The sequence below is a fragment of the Ovis canadensis genome, chromosome 6, assembly GCF_042477335.2.
Source record: "Ovis canadensis isolate MfBH-ARS-UI-01 breed Bighorn chromosome 6, ARS-UI_OviCan_v2, whole genome shotgun sequence".
NCBI lineage: Eukaryota > Metazoa > Chordata > Mammalia > Artiodactyla > Bovidae > Ovis > Ovis canadensis.
In genome coordinates this window covers 115,068,448-115,088,323 of record NC_091250.1, presented here as the reverse complement: position 1 = coordinate 115,088,323, position 19,876 = coordinate 115,068,448, and positions in this window count along the sequence as shown.

Sequence of the window (19,876 nt, the reverse complement as noted above, 5' to 3'; positions counted from 1 at the left end):
AATTCCACCGATGCTCAGGTCTTGGATGCTGATGCAGAAATACACCATCTCTTTCTCTGAAACACTGTGTCTAATACAGTCTTTGTACTTTCTCCCATTTACTTTGAAAACTTAAATTAAGGATCCACTTCTGGTTTATACTTCTTCAAGTATAAACTGAGATTATTGATTTGGAACTTTTTTCCTTTCCTAAGATAGACTTCTGTTTCTTTCCTGGAGAATCCCAGGGATGGGGGAGCCTGGTGGGCGGCCATCTATGGGGTCGCACGGAATTGGACGCGACTGAAGTGACTTAGCAGCTTAGCAGCAAGTACTGCTTCAGCAGCATCTCAAAAACTTCGATACGTTGTGATTTTATTTTCATTCAGTTCAAAACACTTTCTGATTTCCTTTTTATTTATCCATTGACCCATGGATCATTTAGAAATGTGTTTTTTAGTTTCCAAATATTTAGAAATTTTCCAGATGTCTTTCTGTTACTGATTTCTAATTCATTTCTAATATGATTAGAGAGGGTACTTCATATGACTTGAAGCCTCTTAAATTTATTGAGATTTGTTTTATGGTCCAGAGTACAGAATTGTAATAAATGCTTCATGGGCATTTACAAATAATTTTTTTATTCATGCAGGATTAGGCAGGTGGGAGAGCAGCCAGAAAGAGTAACCTTGGCTGAGTTGACACAGAAGGACGCCAGGAACTGAGTCTGTAGCTCTTATCAATATGTCTTCCATCAGAGGGGCTCACAGTGTTACCAGGTGCAGCCTAGCCCTAGCCCTCGCCTCTCTGGGGGAAGCAAGCAGAGAGATGAGAAGGAATGCCACAAGACTGGATGCAAGATGCAGACCTGAATACCTGCTCAAAATACAAAACTAAAAGAATCTCCACCAGGAAAGCAGATGAAATATCTCTTCACTTCTTCCTCCTGGGAGACCTTTCTAGAAAGTGGTCTGAGTGTGAAAAGATGTTGACTAGCAGCTCCCAAACAGATAGTTAAAGTAAAGTCACTAGGTTTCTAAAAATCAGCACAGGCAGGCAATTAAAAGCTAAATGACTGAAGCTGGTCCAGTCCAGGTCTAAACAGGAATTCTAATGTCTCAGAGTAAAATGCTGAATATTGCCTTAGAATATCATCCAATTACAGAAAATGATTTAGCCAAAGTTCAGATGATGTCTGGTTAGCTTGTTTGAACTTTAGCTAAGTCATTTTCTATGATTGGATGAACTTCTTAGGCAATATTCACTAATTTACTCTGAGGGGAAAAACATTTCTTCTTGGTGATGACTGTGATATTACCAAAGAACATAAAATTGGTATCAACTTGATGGTACATTTTAACCTATAAAGGTTTCATTGCACACTAGAATATTCTATGGCTGTTCTGTAAAATTAAATTTTTACTTTAATCTAATTTAATTAAAAATAAAATGAAAGTATGCCAGTCCCCTGCTGGTTTTGAAGGCAACCTAGAAGTATCGGTGAGGGTCTTGGCACAAAACAGATGACCTGTTTGGAAGACTTGACCTAAAAGAGCTTTTGAAGTTGTAAAGAAAGTTAAAGAAACCCACAAAATGCCATGACACCTCCAGGCATCAGCAACAATGAACTTCATTATGTCCCCCAAGTCTGAAAGATAGGAGGCGGGAAGAGTGTTTCTAGAGCCTGGAGAAACCTGGGACCCTGAAATAAAAGTAAGCCAATAAATGTTACATTCATGGTAGTCTCAACTTGAGATCCTATCCTTAATCAGAGGATTACACTGTGATCAATATCATTAACAATAATAGCTAAGACTAATCATGGTATTACTACATGGCATCCACTGTGATAAGCATCTGGCTTGCATAGTCTCATTCAGTTCTCAGAAGAACCCTATGAGATGCATACTATTTTCATCCTCACTTTGCAGAGAGATTAAATAATGAGCTCAGTCACAATTTGTAAAAGGCTGAATCCAGATGTGAACCCTGCAGCCAGTTTGACTGCAGAGGCCACCCTATCAACCACAAAAAAAGGTTTGTATCATTAGAATCATATGCCAGTATAATCCTTACAGTGAATCAGAAGTCAAGGGATTTGCTCCAGACTCCAGTCTCTGATTTGGTTGGTTTCCTTTAGGCAGAGAGATTTCTTTAATTACGTAAAACCTATCTGAGGAATTATTTCCTGATTCATCCCATGAGGAAAAAAAAAAATCAACAGCAGCAATAGCAACAACGAAAATAAAAAACAGAATCTTTGCATCTTGAAATGTTAAATATTTTATCTTTTCAAAGCTTCTGGTGTTTCTGTGCATATCTTCAAAGATTTTATACACAACTGGACCAGAGGCTGCCCGTCTACATTTGGTCCCTAGCAAGGTCTTTCCATCTACTACATCCTGCCTGTATCCAGGCCCTATGTTAACTCTGAGATAGACATTCAGAATACTGTTTTGTGAAGGACTTATTATAGGATGAGGGGCCACTTCTCTTAGAAAATGTGAGATTTTATTCACTCCTAACTTCCTGCCACTCTGAACTCTCATCCTCAATGTCATCCCTGTTTTTAAGCAGGAAATTTGCATATTCTTCTAACTTGTATTGTTCTTTAGAAACAGATTAGAATCTAGCTTTGGAAAATTCATCATCTAATACATTTCATCAAACTAAATATCCAAATGCCATTTTTAAATTTTTTAAATTAATTTTTATTGGAACGTAGTTGGTTTACAATACTGTGTTAGTTTGTACTGTACAGCAAAGTGAATCAGTTATATGTATACATATATCCACTCTGTTTTAGGTTCTTTTCCCATATAGGTCATTACAGAGTACTGAGTAGAGTTCCCTGTGCTAGACAGTAGGTCCTTACTAGTTGTGTACTTCATATACAGTAGTGTGTATATGTCAATCTCAGTCTCCAATTTATCCCTCCCCTACATTTCCCCATTTTTAAGTTTTTATGGATAGATTATTTCTTATGGAAAAAATGCGTTAATCAAAAGTATGTAGCTTAAGTAATTATCAAAAGTTCATACACTCCTGTAACCACTACCCAGGTAAGATATATACACACACACACACACACATAATGAAATATTAGTCAAAAAGAATGAAATTTGCAACAATGTGGTTGGGCTTCAAAGGCATTGTGCTACCTGCAATAAGTTGACAAAGACAAATACTGTATGATCTCTTTTATATGTAAAATCTGAAAAGCAAAGCAAAATAGAGAACAGATTGGTGGTTGCAAAAGGCAGGGGATAAGAGGTAGGAGAAATGGACAAACTTTTTTTTAGTTTAAATAAATAAAAATTATAAATCAAAGCAAACTTTTAAGTCTGGCATTATCCACTAAAATTGAACATATCTTATTTTTAACTATAAATTCATTTCTGTTTTTAAATGCATTTTTCAAATACATCCTTAGAGGAAAAGGCTAGGCAGTGATTTATGTAAAACTATTAATACTTCCGGAGTCTTTTAACTTTTCACACACTTAATATGTGCCCTTAGAATTATACAGCAACTAAAAAACATAAACAAAAACAACTATTACTTACATTAGTTTTTAAAGGCTATCCAGTTCAACCTCATTATACTCCGCCAAGATTATACTTCATGTAGATTACTGCAACCAACCATGATATTTTTGACACCACAGTGATAATTTCAAAATGAAAGTGGAAAAGGGTTCTGCAGACTCATTCAGATGGTGATTAAATAGTGCATTACTCACTGAGCACTATGAGTCGGAGATGACATCAGGCAAAGGAAGTAGGTTGGAAAAAAGACAACTAAAGGCAAAACATTTAAATAGTTCTAAATCTGTCACATTTCAACACTCCACTCATTCTCCCTAGGTGATCCCCTGTACTTTAGTCTTCTGTGAATCTTCACCTGTGATCTCTAGGCTTATGATTTCTTAAATCCTTTTATCCAGATATCACCTCTCAGCACCCTCTTTTTGCCTCTGCTTCCTACTGGGTGTTCTGCTCCTCAAACTACTACAACTCAACACTTTTTAAAATTTTATTTATTTTTTATTGAAGAATAATCACTTCACAGAATTTTGTTGTTTTCTGTCAAACCTCAACATAAATCAGCCATAGGTATACATATATCCCCTCTCTTTTGAACTTCCCTCCGGCCTCCCTCCCCATCCCACCCCTCTAGGTTGATACAGAGCCCCTGTTTGAGTTTCCTGAGCCATACAACAAATTCCCGTTGGCCATCTATTTTACATATGGTAATATAGGTTTCCATGTTACTCTTTCCATACATCTCACCCTCTCCTTCCCTCTCCCCATGTCCATAAGTCTATTCTCTATGTCTGTTTCTCCACTGCTGCCCTGTAAGTAAATTCTTCAGTACCATTTTTCTAGATTCCATATATATGTATTAGAATACGATATTTACCTTTCTCTTTCTGACTTACTTCACTCTCTATAATAGGTTCTAGGTTCATCTACCTCATTAGAACTGACTCAAAGGCCTTTCTGAATGGATAATGAAGTTTCTGTACATATACACAATGGAATATTACTCAGCAACTCAACACTTTTTAAAAAGTCTCCCTTTCTACCCCCGAGGGTGGTTATAGAGTTCACACAGTCTCTGAAGCTAGAAATCAGTTAATCATCTTTGGATGCTCCTTGTCTAATCTTCAGCATCTATTGAATTATTAAAGCCTGCTGATTTTAAATCCACCTTCCCTCCATCCTCTTTTATAAGCACCTGCCTGGACTACAAAAGCAGTCTCCCAGTGGCCCCTCTTTACTCCAGTCCCACGCAATTTCAGCAGCAGCTCAAGTCCTCCCAACACATAATCTGATTTGTTTGATCTCCCTCTTCAAGCCATTCAATGGTTCTATGTCACCTGTAGCACAGAGCATAACCTTTATCAGTGCTTCCCTGGTGGCTCAGTCCGTAAAGAATCCACCTGCAGTGCGGCAGACTGCCTGCAATGCAGGAGACTCAGTTTCAGTCTCTAGGTCAGGAAGATCCCCTAGAGAAGGAAACAGCAATCCACTCCAGTATTCTTGCCTGGGAAATGCCATGGACAGAGGAGCCTGGTGGGCTACAGTACATGGGGTTGCAAAAGTTGGACATGACTTAGCAACTAAACCACCACCGCATAACCTGTGTCATCTCAGTTTATGTCATAAAAGCAGAATATATTCAGAAACTGGTAACTGGTTTCTTCTTAAAAAGACAACTTGTTGACTGGTATAAAGGGACAATAGAGAGAGACATGCATTGCACTGTATACTCTTTTTTAAATTTGGTACCAGAGTCAGATTATAGCACCAGATTTGAAAAATACCTTTTAACATATGCCATAAGAGTCTGCATATTTGCAATATGTGTGTTAGTCGCTCAGTCGTGTCTGACTCTTTGCGACCCCATGGACTGCAGCCCACCAGGCCCCTCCATCCATGAGATTCTCCAGATAAGAACTCTGGAATGGGTTGCCATTTCCTTCTCCAGCATATTTGCAATAAGTGGATTATAAATTTGGTTCTGAGCATCCTGATAGCCAAAGAAATGAGGGAAACTATCAGGTTTAAGTGACATATCCATTAAGATAAAAATCAAACCAACTCACAAGAACAAGCCCAGCTCTCATGTTTAAAATAAAAAAGATATTTCCCACTGGGTCTTCTGAAAAGAACATTGCATAGGGGAAATCTTCAAGAATACTCCCAAATACTGTAATTTCAACAGAGACCATCAGGCTGCAGATTCTTAGAACATCCCTCTAGGCAAGCCAAAAGCATAATCCAAAAGCACAACCTGAAAAAACTATTCTCCCATGGGTTAATTTTCTCATTTTGGTGATTTCAGATGCTCCATTCACAGTGGACTTTGTGATATGGTCAGTACATGATGACATTATTTTTCATTAATATTATATATGAAAGAAATTCATACAAGTCAGCTACCGGTGATGAAACAGTCTGATTATGAGGCAATTAGCCTACCTTCAATATTGGGTATATTATAAAAGCAACTGTGTTGTGTGTTAGTCTCTGTGACCCCCATGGACTGTGAACCCCCAAGCGCCTCTGTCTATGAGATTTCCCAGTCAAAAATACTGGAGAAGATAAGCATTCCCTTCTCCAGGAGATCTTCTTGACCCAAGGATCAAACCCAGGAGTCTCCTGCATTGCAGGCAGATTCTTTACTATCTGAGTCAACTATTCAACTCTAATGAATATTAATTTTTTAAAAAATCAGGAATACTGTAGACAGATCCTATTCTTGCTAGAAGTTTGGAGGGGATAACTTCTAGGATCCCTTTATACATTAAGATTTCATAAGGTGATATGTCTATGCATCTTGAAATGACCTATTTAAAGTACATCTCTGTGTATAAAGAGTTGTTACTTAAATAAATTTAAGAACTTGTTCATAGGGCCTCATGATATTTAGGAAATTCCCTGAATACAATTACAAGTGTTATTAGCATTGGTTTAAAGGAAGCCTAATGGAGAAGGGAATGGCAATCCACCCCAGTATTTTTGCCTGGAGAATCCCATGGACAGAGGAGCCTGTCAGGCTATGGTCCAAAGGGTCGCAAAGAGTCAGACACCACTGAAGTGACTTAGCAGGCACACGTGCAAAGGAAGCCTAAAGTTAAATTTGTAACTAGTGAGGCATTTAAGAGGACCCAGTAGCCCTGAGTCCCAGTTCCACATCTAGCAACCAGCCTCCATGCTTTATAAGGTTAAATAATCCTTCAAAAACAAGCAACATGACTCCACCTCTTGCCCTAGCTTTTCCTACACAAGATAGATTATCTCGGCCTGGGTCAGCACAATAAGAATCAGAAAGCCAATTCCTCTTTTAAGTACGCACATGCACACTTCAAAACTGACATTTCCCTTTATTTTAAAAGAAAGAGGAAGGCAGGGGAGAAGAGAGGGAGGGAGGCAGGAAAGAGAGAAAGGAAGAGAGGAAAGAAAAAACTCATGGCCTCAGTTTACAAGGGATGAGTCCGGGAGGAGATGAGTGTCCTTTCCCCAGGGGCACAGCCTTTCACTGGCTTTGCCTACTCCCCACATCTCTGTCTTTACATTCCATCGGCGCCTGAAAGGTAAGTACCCCTCCTTCTAGCCTGTGGCTGAAGGGAAACCCGGGGAGGGAGAAAGGTTGAGAACCATCTGGCTGGGAGTATATGCAAACTAAATCAAATGTATTGTTCAAAATTTACAGTGGGTCATCTCTTCTTTTTTCTTATTTCTTTTCAATATCGAATGAAGGGCTGACCAGCAAGGTCAAACTCCCCTTATTAATGAGGCATTGCTGGGGCTCTGTCTCATTAGGGCACTCAGAGCTGCGCATTTACTGCAATTTGCGGCACTTAATAGAGAAAGGTCAGAGCGGGTCACGTTCAATTTCCACTTGGCAGAGGGAGGAAAAATGGAAGCAATTCATTTGCACAAATTTGAATAATTCTTCTCAGTCTCCTTTTCTTTATCTACGTATGGATAATTCCTGCATCTTACCTCACTCACAATCATTTCAGAACTGCCAGCAGCCGGATTTCTATGAAGGCTGTAATGGAGCTGACAGATTCTATGAATCCAGGTGTCAAAATAAAGCCACTGGCTTCGTCCCCCGCCCCTCTTCTCACAACAGGGAATAGGAGCTGCCTCTAGTGAGCTCTTAAACTTATCATAAATGTATCAAGATTGCTGTGGGCCATGAAACAGCTGTAGACAATTAATCTTTCCACAATTCTTCGGCATAAGAATTGCTTTCCCCGCAAAGTAACATCTGCCGTGCGGAGGTGATTATTCACGGCCGAGGGCGCCACCATAGTTTCATGCATAGAGCCATCAGTGGCAATGAAGCAAAATTTATAGTTTTCCCTGGTTCAGTAAAAATAACATTTCAGCTGCATTAAAACATCATCCATCAGCATTGTCCCAGAGCCCGGAGCCCCATCTCATCCAAAGAAATTAAAAAGTATTCATTTTAATGCTAACTTCTGAAGCTTGCAATGACATTACTGCCTTTTTTGGAGGGGACAGGGAAGGGGAAGTGATGGCACAAGGAAGATGGAAGGAAATGGTGATGCAGAATAGCTAGGTTGAGTATTAAATGTGCTACTAGATAGCAGTGATGTCCCAATTACCAATTCCAACTGTGGTGCTGGAGAAGATTCTTGAGAGTCCCTTGGACAGCAAGGAGATCAAACCAGTAAAGAAAATCAACCCTAAATATTCATTAGAAGAACTGAAGCTGAAGCTGCAATACTTTGGCCACCTGATGCGGAGGTGACTCATTGGGAAAAAAAAAAAAAAACAACCCTGATGCTGGGAAAGATTGAGCGCAGGAGGAGACGGGAACAACAGAGGATGAGATGATTAGATGGCATCACCGACTCAATGGACATGAGTTTGAGCAAACTCTGGGGGATAGTGAAGGACAGGGAAGCCTGGCCTGCTGCAGTCCATGGGGTTGCAAAGAATTGGACACGACTGAGCAACTGAACAACCCGATTACCAGACAGCTGGTTCTTATTTATTCATAACCCCTGAATGCTATATCAAAACTCCTTGAGTCAAACTGAACAACTAAAGAGGGAAAGTTATTTCACAGAAACAAGATAACTCTTTGGATTGAAGGGAAGTGAAATGGATACCAAAGCAACAGTTGCCTGCTGCAATTCAGTGGGCATTAGGAGTTCACTCAAACTCACGTCCATCAAGTTGGTGATGCCATCCAGCCATCTCATCCTCTGTTGTCCCCTTTTCCTCCTGCCCCAAATCCCTCCCAGCATTAGAGTCTTTTCTAATGAGTCAACTCTTCGCATGAGGTGGCCAAAGTACTGGAGTTTCAGCTTTAGCATCATTCCTTCCAAAGAACACCCAGGGCTGATCTCCTTCAGAATGGACTAGTTGGATGTCCTTGCAGCCCAAGGAACTCTGAAGAGTCTTCTCCAGCACCACAGTGCAAAAGCATAAATTCTTCAGCTCTCAGCTTTCTTCACAGTCCAACTCTCACATCCATATATGACCACTGGAAAAACTATAGCCTTGATTAGACAGACCTTTGTTGGCAAAGTAATGTCTCTGCTTTTCCAGGTACTTTGGAACCCTGTTTTCAAGAAATGACCCATTTCAGGATTGGGTTATGATATTTGAACATAAAAACACAGAGGAAGAGAAAGAGGGAATCTTTGGGGTCATCTGATCTACACAGGCCTTCATATACAGGGCAAGTCTTCAAAATACTCTAATTTGGAAGTAAAAAATAAAATATAAATAATATGTTATCCCCACACTCACACCCACTACAGTCCACTGAGCCACCTTATAATACCTATGTCTTAAATTTTTAAAATAATGAGTCCATGCAGTCAGCATTTAGTTGAGCACTACATTCCAAGTCCTGTGCGATATGGCAAGAGTCTGCATACTCGTAAGAGGGAGCACCTGCCTTTAAGCAGCTTATAGTCCAGAGGAAAAGCCCATAAACAACTAACTAAAATACAGGTGGTAAGTAACATAATAAAAGCATAAATAAAGTGCTATGGTCCCATAGAAAATACAACTACTCAGATGAGGAGAGTGGAGGAGAGATATCAGTTCAACAGAGTTCAGAGAAATAGAGGGTATTTGAATACCCGTCACTTAAACCACTAGGCACTAGTGGTAAAGAACCTGCTTGCCAATGCAGGAGATATAAGAGATGCAGGTTCAATCCCTGGGTCAGGAAGATACCCTGGAGGAGGGCATGGCAACCCACTCGTTGTTCTGGCCTTGAGAATCCCATGGACAGAGGAGCCTGGTGGGCTACAGTCCATGGGGGCACAAAGAGTCAGACACCACTGAAGCGACTTAGCATGCAAAGATCATCTGGAGACTGTGTCATCTAAAAACACTACTCTTCAAGGTCATAAACAAATTGATCTACAAAAGTCAGTCCAATAACCAAAGCTAAGGGGTCCCCACAACCAAAGCTGAGGGGTAATGAGCTGGAAGGCAAGATGTTAGCTCCAGTGCCATTGCACTGATCTATCAATAGTGGTGCTGCCGAGTGAGGTTTGATAAGGTGCAGCACTCTATAACCCTGGAGAAGGAAATGGCAACCCACTCTGGTATCCTTTCCTGGAAAGTCCCATGGACAGAGGAGCCTGGTGGGCTGCAGTCCAAGGAATCACGGAGTCAGGCACGCCTAAGTGACTGAACACACAGCGCTCTATAAAGGATCCGAAAATCAATGTTTGTCCTTGGCATGTTTTCATCCAAAAGTGAAAGCTAATCATTCTTTTACTCATTGGAGATTCTCCTAATTTCACAGTCAATGAAACACAGATTTCAACGCAAGCCAAAACTTGAATTTTGCAAAGGTCAAAGGGAAAGTCCAGGTTGCTGTGTCAGTGAGTCTCAAACCCCAGGATGAGAGGTGCTGGTCTGTCACAGCACAAGGATCTCAACACGGAAGTGACTCCAAGCCCAATGGGGAGAGTTCAGGAGAACACAGATCCCAGGATGCATTCAGTACAACAGAGTTCTCCAGTATTTTGAAGCGACTCTTTTATCTTTTCTTTTCCAATGTAAAAATAGTTTGGGAAATTTGGAAAGATCTTGTGCCTTCTGGTGAATGAACTGTTATGTCTCCTCAATAAACTTATACTCAGTTAAGTTTAAGGTATATGCTGCTGCTGCTGCTAAGTCGCTTCAGTCATGTCCGACTCTGTGCAACCCCATAGACGGCAGCCCACCAGGCTCTGCCATCCCTGGGATTCTCCAGGCAAGAACACTGGAGTGGGTTGCCATTTCCTTCTCCAATGCATGAAAGTGAAAAGTGAAAGTGAAGTCACTGAGTCGTGTCCGACTCTCAGCAACCCCATGGACTGCAGCCTACCAGGCTCCTCTGTCCATGGGATTTTCCAGGCAAGAGTACTAGAGTGGGATGCCATCGCCTTCTCCATTAAGGTATATATCTATAGATAAGTAGATACCAAGAGAGATAGAGAGTTGTTTAATATAATTTTAAAAGTTTTATACATGTAAAAACATATAAATTTATATATATATGTACCATATAGATATAAATACATGAATTTATATCTAATCATCTATATATACATATATAACTCAAAAAATACACTAAATGTAATAATAAATGTATATAAACAGCTCTATATAGATAGCTAGATAGATATCTGAATATTTATACTCAATTCTCATCACATAATTTTCCACAGCATGTGTCTATTTAGCCCCTCCTGAATGTATGTAAACAGAAACTCTAGGAGGGAAAATGGTTCTGGAAGGACACAGGACTTTCTACCAAAAGCTGATAATGCATTAAAAAGTTATTCTGATGAAAAAGAAAAGTGAAAAAGGAGTAAGGAGTGTACCCTAATAAACTTAGGTTTAAAAATCAAAACTGAAAATCAAAAGAGAACATATAACCTACAAGGAATTTTTCTAATTCTACAAAGCTGAAAGAATATTGTTTTAAAAGCTAAAATCCAAAACTGATTGAGGATTGGGGAAAATTCTGTAGACAAAATGTGCCTGTTTAAGCTGAATTTATTGTCACAAGAACAAAGAAAGCATCATGGAAAACTCACCCCGTGGAGTCAGATCTGTTCAACGGCTATTTTCTTTCACTCTTTTCTATCAGAGCATGACCTTCACTCTGGAAAGGAAAGTGCCAATGTGGTTTAAGAGGAATGAAAGCACAAGAAAGGTGGAGGACAGTGAGGACACAGCCAGCAATTTTAAATAAATTCAAGACCCAGAAGAAGTACATTCCAGAATATTGAAAAGACCACTGTAAGGATCCCACACACATGGTCAACGCTTGAGATATTTTGGGACTAGGAAAGATTCCCAGGATCCAGATAGGAAAAAATATCTATATATTTTTTTGAAAATGGATTCAAAAAACATTTTATATTGAACTTCAGGATAATTGGTGTGTGAGCATTTGAAAGTGAAAATAAACTGAATAAGCTGGACTAGCCGCATTTCCTCTGGGATTGCTAGATGGATAAGCAGGTGGAGGTTTATTCTATCTTGATTGCATCAGAGCATTTAATAAATTGTCTCAGATCTTTGTCTTCAAGATAGAGAAATATGGGATGAATGAACTAGAATATGCAGGATCCATAGCTGTTGAATGGTGTTAATTAAGTAACAGTAGGAAGCTGGCATGTAGAGGGCAGGGACAAGAATCTGTGTGCAGTACTATCTTTTAGAAAGAAGACCTATCTCTGGAGCTGCAGGTGGCCCAGAGAGAGAAGATGGGCTAACACTGTATGAGGCTGCCTGCCTCATCACTTTTATATAAGTTGAAATCTGGCTCACAGGTCAAAGTAGTAAGATAAAATGTATTAGATATAAATGTAAAGTCTACATTCCAGTGTTTGCAGGCCACAAACCAACCTTAAGCTAATCAGTGACCTAATAAAAGAAGTTCCATTAAATGCAGTAATAACATAACTATCATTTCATATTTAACAAAGTACCAGTCAGTTTAATAATGCATCATTAATAAAGATGAAAGTATAAGGAGAGATAAAAGATTGCTATCCAGAAATCCCAAGAGAGTCAAACTATTGGAATTAATTTTAAAAGCTGATCAAAGTGGTAATAGAAGATTAGAAGCAGTAATAGAAGTTACAGAAACTGCATGTTTTCTTTATGTCTAAAAACACCACTTTGAAAATGTAAATATTTTAAAATCTAGATACTTTGGGGGGGGGGGGGGGGGGTCATTCCCAAATCACTGCAGATGGTGACTGCAGCCATGAAATTAAAAGACACTTGCTCCTTGGGAGAAAAGTTATGACCAACCAACACATTAAAATGCAGAGACATTACTTTGCCAACAAAGGTCTGTCTAGTCAAGGCTATAGTTTTTCCAGTAGTCATGTATGGATGTGAGAGTTGGATTATAAAGAAAGCTGAGCACCAAAGAATTAATGTTTTTGAACTGTGGCATTGGAAAAGACTCTTGAGAGTCCCTTGGACTGCAAGGAGATCCAACCAATCAATTCTAAAGGAAATCAGTCCTGGGTGTTCACTGGAAGGACTGATGCTGAAGCTGAAGCTCCAATACTTTGGCCACTTGATGCAAAGAACTGACTCATTGGAAAAGACCCTGATGCTGGGAAAGATTAAAGGCAGGAGGAGAAGGGTACAGCAGAGGATGAGATGGTTGAATGAAATCATCAACTCGATGGACATGAGTCTGAGAAAGCTCTGGGAGTTGGTGATGGACAGGGAAGCCTGGAGTGCTGCAGTCCATGGGGTTGCAAAAGTTGGACATGACTGAGTTCCTGAACTGAACTGAGGGAAAACCAAAAATAACTTGCAGGATCCATATGAAAAATCTAGTAAAAATGTACAGAGTTTTTTTTTTAATTTGAATGATTAAAGAGATATGATGTTTCAGAATGTTACTGAAATTCTAATTAAAATCTCAATCAGATGTTTTTGAAATTTGAAAGTCTAAATTAATGAGAAAGAATAAAAGAGTAGGAAAATCTCATTTTAAAAATAAGCATCATGAAGCAATTGTAGTCCCATCAAATATTAAAACAAATTTAAAGCTATAATAAATAAATCAGCATGGTATGACTTGAGAGTTGTTAGATCAGTTGAAAATAATAAAGCTATTGCATGTAATGAAGACTGCTTCATCAATCAGGAACAAAAGACAGCTTTTAAAATAAACAGTGCTGCTGAGAGTTGTCAATTGCTTCAAAATTGAGGGCAGCCATAAAAAGTAAAGAAAACAATCCTCTGCAAGTACATTTACCTTAGATTTTCAACCTCCAGAACTATGAAAAAAGAATATGCATCTGTATACACATTAGGATCTCAACTATATTTTAAATTTTTCCTACGCAAAAGACTACAAAGAAATAGATACCGTCATGACAATGATTGTTGCCTCTGAGTGGTAGAATTAAGAGTCAATATTTTTATTCTTCTTTGTACTTTAATTTTCAAATGCTTTACAATGAACCTATACTGCTCTTGGAATTAGAGGGGAAATGTTGCATGTGAAAGCCATATTCAAAATAAAAGGTAATTACAGAGAGTAAACCTAGAAGCAGTGAGTGAAAATTATAGGCAAAGAGATTATAGTTCAATACTAGGAAGAACCAACTAACAAATCATTCCAAATATGTGAGGCTCAAATTACCATGTTTGGAAATTTTGAAAGGAGGTATAGTCAGAGTTCTCCAAAGAAACAGAACTGCAGAACCAATATGTGGATAGAGAGAGAGAGGAATAAAGAGATTTATTATAAAGACTTGAGTCATGTAATCATGAAGGCTGGCAAGTCCCAAAATCTGCCAGATGAGTTGGCAAGCTGGAGACAAAGGAGAGTTGATAGTGTGGTTCTAGCCCAGGAAGAGCCAATGTTTCAGCTCTCATCCAAAGACAAGAAGAGCTGATGTCCCAGTTGGAAGAGTCAGGACAATCTGCTTTACTCAATCCACTGATTTAAATGTTAATCTTATCCCCTAAAATCTTCACAAAACACCAGGAATAACATTTGACCAAATATCAGGGCACCTCATGGCCCAGTTTGAGGGCAGGAGGAGAAGGGGTTGACCAATGATGAGATGGTTGAATAACGTCACCAACTTAATGGACATGAGTTTGAGCAAACTCTGGAGATAGTGAAGGACAGAGGAGACTGGTGTGCTGCAGTCCACAGGGTCACAAAGAGTCAGACACAACTTAGCAACTGAACAACAATGAGCATGGCCCAGTTAAGTTAACCACCACAGGGCAATTCCAAAATGAGATGAAAGTTTGACTGATAACCTCTAAAATCTTTTTGCAGGGAGAGTAAGGATACTAGATCTACCAAAATATTCAAGGTTCTTTCCAAGTACCCAAAGTACCTCTGTGTTTCCAGGAAAATTGAGGCTGATAATTAGTTTTTGCATTTTTATGTAAAGTATCATGATATCTCTGACACTTGAGAAAGTAATGGAAGAAAAAAAGGAAAATAGATAAAGGAAAATTAAAAGTAATGGAAGGATGCAGTCTCAGAACTCAGAAATGCTGGTGAACTTAAAAAATTAGTGAATTGAAATGGGCTTGTCTGCTTGCTGCTTCTCTGGAAGTGCACTTCTTATTTAAAACAAAGCAGCAACTAGGAACTGTTCAGAATTCCCCTTTGGCATCATATGTATCACAAAATATACCATATTTAGAGCCATAAGATCCAAGTTCAAATTCCTGTTTCTAAAACACCATGATTTTAAGCAAATCAGTTAATCTTTCAAAATATTCTTTTGCTTACACTCAAAGTATTATTTTCAAAAAGCTAAAAGCATGACTCTCATTCAAATATATAATCAATATAGTCAAAAATTTATTTATCTCATTAATGAGGGAGGCAGCAGGACGGTACCATCACCACCCTACCCCAGGAGACTTAGAGAACCCTGTCAGACACTGTGACATGAAAAGGACATGTGGTCATCTTTTTGCCTGTATCCAAATTTTGAAAATTTTTCTCAACATCTGATTATTAAGAGTAACATCTACCTTCCAGTCGTTATGAGACTTACAAGACAATGTATATGGAAGTGCTTTGTTCTGAAAAGCACTACCCAAATACAAAATATCATTATTACAATGGCTTTCCAATTGAATCAGCCTCTGCTAAACACAGTCTACCTGCTCACTGTCTTTCCCTCTCCTCCTATGTTTTCCCAAATTCATCCACTAGCCATGAACTAGTCATTAACTTGAACACTATCTTTACTCTTATTTCATCCTTCAGTTCAGTTCAGTCGCTCAGTCGTGTCCGACTCTTTGCGACCCCATGAATCGCACGCCAGGCCTCCCTGTCCATCACCATCTCCCGGAGTTCACTCAGACTCATGTCCATCGAGTCCATGATGCCATCCAGCCATCTCATCCTTGGTCGTCCCTTTCTCCTCCTGCCCCCAATCCCTCCCAGCATCAGAGTCTTTTCCAATGAGTCACTCTTCGCATGAGGTGGCCAAAGTACTGGAGTTTCAGCTTCAGCATCATTCCTTCCAAAGAAATCCCAGGGCTGATCTCCTTCAGAATGGACTGGTTGGATCTCCTTGCAGTCCAAGGGACTCTCAAGAGTCTTCTCCAGCACCGCAGTTCAAAAGCATCCATTCTTCAGTGCTCAGCCTTCTTCACAGTCCAACTCTCACATCCATACATGACTACAGGAAAAACCATAGCCTTGACTAGACGGACCTTAGTCGGCAAAGTAGTGTCTCTGCTTTTGAATATGCTATTTAGGTTGACAGAACGTGGTCCACTGGAGAAGGGAATGGCAAGCCACTTCAGTATTCTTGCCTTGAGAACCCCATGAACAGCATGAAAATGCAAAATGATAGGATACCAAAAGAGGAAACTCCCCAGGTCATTAGGTGCCCAATATGCTACTGGAGATCAGGAGAAGTAACTCCAGAAAGAATGAAGGGATGGAGCCAAAATGAAAACAATACCCAGTTGTGCATGTGACTGGTGATAGAAGCAAGATCAGATGCTGTAAAGAGCAATATTTCATCCTTACCACCCCCAATATCCTGTCAACCACCAGGCCTTGCCTGTTGACCTCCTAATCCTCTCCATCTGCTTGTTTATCACCTAATTGCCTTTCAAGGCTCTACTTCAATGCCACATTTCCAGCGTTTTATTTCTTAATCTCCAGGAGGCAAATGTTCATCCCTTTATCAATTTGATCCCATTGTTGATGTTGTTCAGTCGTTAAGTCAAGTCTGACTATTTGCAACCCCATGGACTGCAGCACACCAGGCTTCCCTGTCCTTCACTACCTCCTGGAGTTTGCTTAGACTCGTGTCTATTGAGTTGGTGATGCTATCTCATTCTTTGTCACCAACCATCTCATCCTCTGCCACCCTCTTCTCCTCCTGCCCTCAGTCTTCCCCAGCATGATCCCATGACATCCTGTATTTCCCCATTCCTTGAACATCACACAACATGAATAAAAATTTTAATTTTTTGTCTGCATCCCATCTTCTTTGAAGGGATGTTTCCTTTATTGTCTTGTTCAGTATTTACATGCTAGGACTTGGCATATTGTGGGAGCTCAACAAATATTTAAATGTATAAATGGAATGAAAATGATCCACCCACCAGAAGTACATATTTTTTTAAAAATAAAAAGTCATCATAGGTATATGCATACATGTGGCTGATTCATCTTGCTGTATGCCAGAAAATAACACAACATTGTAAATCAACTATACTCCAATAAAAATTTTAAAACATAAAAAAAAATTTGTTATCATAATAGGATATGAGAGAAAGAAAAGCATGGTTTAGGAAGGAAGAAAGTTTAAAAAATAAAGGGAGCTGATACAAAGACAACCTTAAAATTTGAGAGTTGGGAAGACCTCAGAAATCATGTCAATTCCCCTACTCATCTCACAAGTGAGGAATCCAAAGCATTAAAGCAATTTGCCCATGTAAGCTGGTGACAAAGCAAGGATACTCGTCTTGGTCTCATAATTCCCTGGCACAATATCACCATGCTATGAGTGTCTGCAGAGAAGAGAAGGGGCGAGGGGAATAAACTGGGTGTCTACTTTGAGCAAAGGTGCTGGCACCCAGTTACTTATTGAGTTTCACGGTAATAATACGAGCTAGAGAGTCGGCATTCTGATTCATCGTTCCCTGGGCCCATGCCCATTCACCTTACATCTGAGTAATAATGTCTCCCTGTGAGACCATACTGTCATTCTCGTAGGAGTCCTTGAATACTCTCTATGGTCTTGTGGGAAATGGAGGGTTAGGAGTCGCTTTTCCATAGAAGATGCAGAGTGGCTAATTTCCTTCTTTCCTCCCCCACACATCCATTTCAAACTCATCCATCAGATCTCAGGAAAGTACAATACGTGAAAGAACAAGAATAAAAGCCTTTATATTAAATTCCTTGTGGGTGAGCTTTGCAGATAAAGCAGAACAATCTGATCTTAGCAAGTTAAATGGTTTGCAAATCACAATGTGCTGCACCCTTCAGATGCATCCTTATGTAAAATAAATCACCTAGTATTATCATAACAGTATTGGGGAAATTTGCAAGTCCAGTGGAGGAAGAGGGTTTGCTTCAGAAAACATGCATATATTTATAAGTATTTTTTATATATGAATTTATACCAGGGGTCTCAAGCCATTTGGTAAGAGACAAATAATGTTTCATTTACCTAAACTCATAATAGCTTGATAAGAATATAGAGACCAGGGAAGGGGGAACTAAAATGTAGAGGAAGGGAAGGGAAGAATAGAGGATGTCTTCACTGAGTTCTTGAGTTTATAGAATCAGAGACAAGGGCAGAAAAAGATGGTTTATCACTCTCTATGGAAATCAAGGGGAAGTAAGCTTCACAGAAAGATCACAGGACAGGATAAAGCTAAAGATATTCTGTTGATATTGCCCTGTTGATTGCAGACTATATATTTTATATGTGTATTTATCTATATTATTATTATTATTATTCCAGTGGTCATGTATGGATGTGAGAGTTGGACTATAAAGAAAGCTGAGTGCAGAAGAATTTGATGCTTTTGAACTGTGGTGTTGGAGAAGACTCTTGAGAGTCCCTTGGACTGCAAGGAGATCCAACCAGTCCATTCTAAAGGAGATCAGTCCTGGGTGTTCTTTGGAAGGACTGATGCTAAAGCTGAAACTCCAGTGCTTTGGCCACCTCGTGCAAAGAGCTGACTCATTGGAAAAGACCCTGATGCTGGGAAAGATTGAGGGCAGGAGGAGAAGGGGACGACAGAGGATGAGATGGTTGGATGGCATCATCGACTCAATGGACACGGGTTTGGATGGACAGAAGTTGGTGATGGACAGGGAGGCCTGGCATGCTGTGGTTCATGGGGTCACAAAGAGTCGGACACGACTGAGTGACTGAACTGAACTGAATATACATTATACAACTGCAAAGTGAAAGTGAATGTCACTCAGTCATATCCAACTCTTTGTGACCCCATGGACTCTATATACAGTCCATGGAATTCTGCAGGCCAGAATACTGGAGTGGATAGCCATTCCCTTCTCTAGGGGATCTTCCAAACCCAGGGATAGAACTCAGTTCTCCTGCATTGCAGGCAGATTGTTTACCAGCTGAGCCAAGCGCAGTATGTATGTAAATAAATACACATGCATTTGAATGTATACACAAACATACAGAGAGATTGTGCTTGCTATATGAACAGGCAAAAGATATTAGTGGTTTGCTGTTGGTAGAACACCTACCTTCACACTCTGCCTTGATCCTACTGTATAGTTTTCCATCATTAGTACATATTTAAAAACAATTTGCCAGGGTTAGGCCTTAAACTTGCATTTAAGAGATGAACACAAAGCAAACCATACAATGACTAAATCTACATGTGGTATATGCATGTTTGTGGGGGAGTGAGTATGCACGTGCACAAACCTACGCTGCTTTAGTTAATGAAGCCAGCTGCTGATGCTGCTCAGTCACGTCTGACTTTTTGTGACTCCATGAACTGGAGCCAGCCAGGCCCCTCTGTCCATGGGATTCTCCAGGCAAGAATACTGGAGTGGGTTGCCGTTTCCTACTCCAGGGGATCTTCCCAACCCAGGGATTGAACCAGTGCCTCTTGCATCTCCTGCATGAGCAGGCAGGTTCTTTACCACATGCACCACCTTGGAAGTCCAACGAAGCCAGCACTTGCTTCAAAATTCATCTGCCCAATAGCAATCCCATTACTCTGACTATGCCTCAGCAGATCATACTCCCAAAGACAAACAGTAATACTAAGGGAGCTTTTCAAGCCAATTGAAACAGTTTTAGAGTTCTTTAATAACATAACTGTAATAATAATAGCGATGATTTTAGTAAATGTTTCCTTCT